This window comes from Magnolia sinica, chromosome 13, assembly GCF_029962835.1.
Source record: "Magnolia sinica isolate HGM2019 chromosome 13, MsV1, whole genome shotgun sequence".
NCBI lineage: Eukaryota > Viridiplantae > Streptophyta > Magnoliopsida > Magnoliales > Magnoliaceae > Magnolia > Magnolia sinica.
The window spans coordinates 32,858,199-32,863,246 of NC_080585.1; positions in this window are offsets into that span (position 1 = coordinate 32,858,199).

Consider the following 5,048-nt stretch of genomic DNA (forward strand, 5'->3'; position numbering starts at 1 on the left):
TGCATCATTGAATTGCTTTACAACCAAGCAATGTACGGCTATCTCAGTAAAGGGTGGAGGTGTACACAAACCGAGCTAGCTCGGTTAGCTTGCTCGACTCAACTCGAAAAAGCTTGATTCGACTTGGTTCGAAGCTGAGTTCGAGCCAAGTCGAGCTAATTTTTTGATCTCGAAGCTGAGTTCGAGCCAAGTCGAGCTAATTTTTTTATCTTGAAAATGAGTTCAAGCCGAGTTTGAGCCGGCCCCAGCTCGACTCAACTCGGATCAAACCCAGCTCAAATCGAACTCGGATCGAACCAGTTCAGTGACTCAGTGACTTTGTTATTGACGTTGCTTACCAAGTGTTTGATGAAATGACTCAAAGAAGTGTGGCTAGTGGCAAGAAAGGTATGTATATGAAACCAACACCCTTTTTTTTCTTGATTTTTATGTTGCTTAGAAAGTGTTTGATAAAATACTTGTAAAACCATTGTTGCTGTCTCAAATACCATGGGACTTTGAAGGTGCAGTCCAGTTGCTTGTGAAAATGTTGCAACGGTGAACTCGGCTTGAACTGGCCCAGCTGCTAACTGAACCGAGCTAAGCTGGCCAGTCATGCTCAGGGACCCGACCAAGCCGAGTTCAGGCTGAGATCAACTAGTGACCGAACTAGATGTACACCCATGGTAAAGGGTGTCTGGCTGCATTATTGAGTTGCTTTACAGCCCGGCAATGTACGTCCGCGGAAGTAGATTGGCTAGTGTACTGCACTCCAGCCATATGGCTGAGCGTTGAAGTCACCAAGTTCTGTAGGTCCTATCATGTTATATAGCAACCGTCATTTCATATTAAGACATATCTAAAGATAAAGTGAGCCACAGCGTAAAAAGATGTGGGGAAAAGTCTACCATTTAAAGCCTTTTGGTCGTCACGGAAGTTTTGGATTGATATGATATTTGTTTTTACTCTTCATTAATGTCTTTGTGACCTTGCGAATGGATGGAAATTAAATGCTACGGTGAGCCCTATGAATGTTTTAACAGTGAGAATCATTGTCCCACTGCTATTTCTGGTGTGGTCCACCTTAGATTTGGATATGAATCATTTTGGTATCATGCTTTAAAATGATTTCAAAAAATGAATGAACCATATGGATACAATAAATGCATCATGTTGGGGCTTTATAACTTTGGTCTCCTCTGAACCGTTTGTACAACTGAGAGGTCGAGGAGCTGCAACGCTCGTCTTCACACGACATGGCCCAAGCTCTGATGGTTGTCCATCGATTGTGATGTCACGACATCGCCCAAGCTCCGATGGTCGTCCATTCAGTGTTTATGATCACCCCTCTGTCACGCCCTAAACTCGGAAACCGGGCTCATAAAATTCTCGATCACCGAATCCGGCGCCGACAGCCTCCGTAGTGCCCCATTCTCGGATTCCAACACTCATATGCCAGATTCCGATCCTGGGATCCTACAAGGAGGATTTTCCAACTTACATTTATCTCATAAGAAGCATAACTATAAGTATACCCAAATCATAAAGGCAACATCATCACTACATATCCACTAATATAAACATTTGAATACAATATTAAAAGAGAAATACATATATCGAAATCAAAGCTCCGAAGGACAGCTACACACTCCAGACTCAATGCTGCTGCAACCTAACGCCACCTGCATGCATCTATCGTGCATAAGCTTACAAAAGCTTAGAGGGCGATGAAAGTGTGTACACAAGATAAGTGTCAAGTATACCATAAAGCCCATAAATCATACATCATCGGAATAAGCGAAAATATACTGGTAAGTCCATGAGTGCTATCAGCCGTACCAAGGCCATGCGATGCAAAACATAATAAGACAATAAATGCTGACGATGCAATGCAACATGTAAATCCTGACGAGTTACGAATACCATCAACCTCATTTAGGCTATAAAAGTGCAAAAAACATAGTAACCTAAAATGCTAAGTACTGCTGATGCAATGTGATATGCGGTGCGAATGAAATGACCATGCTGGAATGTGAAGTCGGGATGATAGTACGAAGTATCACAGGCTATGGGGTCCATCACAAGGGACTTCTATCCAAACCAGTCCCTTATCTAAATTTGGATAGTCAGACACAATGTGGTAAACTCCTTATCTCAGGTTAGTCGCGTGCCCAACCGAAATCCTGGCCATGCAATGGTACACGTAACAAATAGTTATGCACCACCAGCCTAAGTGAGTAGTGAATGAATGAATGGATATGCAATTCTTGCTCAATAAGTCCACATATCAATACGGTTGCTCTCTGGAGAAATCACCGGGGTCTATTACACTCGATACCGACTGCCTCCTCCCTAACTGCACAGCCCAGCGAGCGGAATAGACCTCACTATCTGCCTGACCAGTGGTCTGCCAATACCTACCCAGCTCGTCGATAGCGGACCTATTTACGAGCTGGTCACACTCAGCCTAGCTTATAGCCCCCTCACTCAGGCGGATAAGGCCACACCCCCTCTCAACCGACCACAACACAGTGGGAGATACGGTCTACTGGTATTCGGCACTCGAGCGCTCATGTTCCACTCGGTCTAGACGTTGGGGCTACTCTTGGCTTCGGAGGTTCTGGGATTTTCACTCAAGGACATCCTAAGTGCCCATAGTGCTAGAACCAAATATTTTCGGTGTCCCATCTGGCCATTCACGATGTGCCTGTGGAGGCCACGACCCTGATGTCACTAGGGCGTACAATGATCAAGTCACATATATGCAAGATGCATGAGTCACACCGTATAATCATGCAGCAATCCTGAGCATACCACGCAATCATGTGAGGCACTCCGCCTCATAAGGAGTCCTGTAAATGTTTCAGCCCAATGACTTATGTTATGATCAAACATTCCCCATATCAAGCATACATATGATGCGCATGGGCATGAATCATGGAGCTATACTAAGCATGTTATAAAGTGATGAATTATCAACAAGTATGGGCCTATCAATGGGCCTTAAGGAGAGTCATAATGCGGACATTTAACCAACATTATTCTTACAATGTGGACGTCAAACCAACATTGTTCCTTAGGCATGGCCCGCCATAAAACATCATTACACAAACCATAGAGAATCACACATTGCAATGGACCTATATACATCTCATTAGGCCTCGACCCATAGGCCTTAGATACATCAAATGGGTCGTATCACATGGGCCTTATATTCATCAAATGGGCCGCATTAATGGGCCTCACCAACGGCCACAATTACATTGAATGGGCCTAATCATATGGGCCTTATGTACATCAGATGGGCCACACCAATTGGGCCCTATGCCTATACTAAAGTGGGCCCCCAACAACAGGCCATAATACATCAAGATGGGCTTAATCCTATGGCCTTATATATATACCAAGGTGGGGTCCACTTGGACTATAGATCTGTCTTGTTTTTAGTCTCAAGCCTTAAAATGGGCTTTCAAAAGGGTTAGACGGCTCGGATGCAACACATGTATCATGGTGAGGGGTCCACATGAAGGCCCACCATCATGAATATTATATATAATATAATATATAATTTATATATAGGATATATATATATATAATATTATATGATATTATATATAATATAATATATAATTTATATATAGTATATATATATATAATATTATATGATATATATATATATGCATACATAGACACACACACACACACGCGCGCGCGCGCACACACACACCGTCCCCTGGACGATGTGGACAGAACACGTAAGGGGGGTCCACCGTCCACCGTCAGTGGACGATGAGAGTGAAACACGTACATCATTGTGGGTCCCACGTGGGGCCCACCATAACATTTATTTTCCATCCAGACCGTTGATAAGGTCGCATGGACCTGGATGAAGGGTAAAAACAAACTTCATATAAATCCAAAACTTCTGTGGCCCAGAAAAGGGTTCCAAGGGTAGACCTTCAATCCCACTTTTCCTTTTGTTGTGGGCTACCTGCGACATGTATACGACTGATTTTTGGGGTGGGCCCACTTCTGAACGGATTGGATGACAAGTAACATCAAGGTGGGGCCACGGCTGGAGCAATGGGTCCCTGCTGGCCGACCGTCAAAGCGCAGCAGCGTACTGCTGCTATGTCAGCGGCAACAGGCGCTGCCCCTTATCTTTTTTTTTTGGAAAACCTCTATTTATGTGGTTTTTCATGTGTGGGGCCCGCTTCAAGGTAATCCACTCTAACCATTAGATTTCATAGTCCATAACAAGTTCATCAAGCCCAATATTGGGCCTGTTTCAGCGTGTAAAAAAAATTTGGGAAACTTTAAATGGTGGAGATCACTGTTTGCTAAGGAATGGCCCGCTAGAATCTCAGATTGGCTCCGTTTTCTGGTTCAACGCCAAAAAAAACTGAGCAAAGGGATGGACAACCTGGATTGATCTTATACATCCAGGTGGGGCCTATATGAGTGACCCCTTTCCAAAGGCTTGAAAAACAAGCCAATATTTGTGTTTTAATTTACGTCTGGACGGTTTTCACATAACACATGCATTGAAGTGGGCCCTACTTAGGCGGGCCACCATATGGTGGGGTGGTGTGGATCACATACACATGTAAAGTGGGCCTCACCCACAAATAGATTGGGTCCAAACCATGCTTCATGGTGGGGTCCATTCAGGTGGGCCATATGGCCATTCCATCATACATAAAATATATAAATAACAAGAGAGGGAGAGAGATAAAAAGAGAGTGGGACACGTGTGATGGAAGGACCCCGGCACTATGGGCCCCCCGTTTCAAGCATCCAATCGTACATCAAGTGGGTCCTATTACGCGTGAGCCCATCAAATTGAAAATCAACGGTAGAGATCTTTTCTCTACCAAAATGAAAGGTTTAGATGACCCCATCTATGCAAGAAAATAAACATCATGATGGGGTCCATGGAGAATGGCCCCATCATGGAATGATCATGAGGATCAAAATGGTCCATCGACCACATCAAGGGTCCAAAGTGAGATCCATACCATTGATCGGTAGGCCTCACTTGACCCATCATAAAAAATATGAAAACTAGC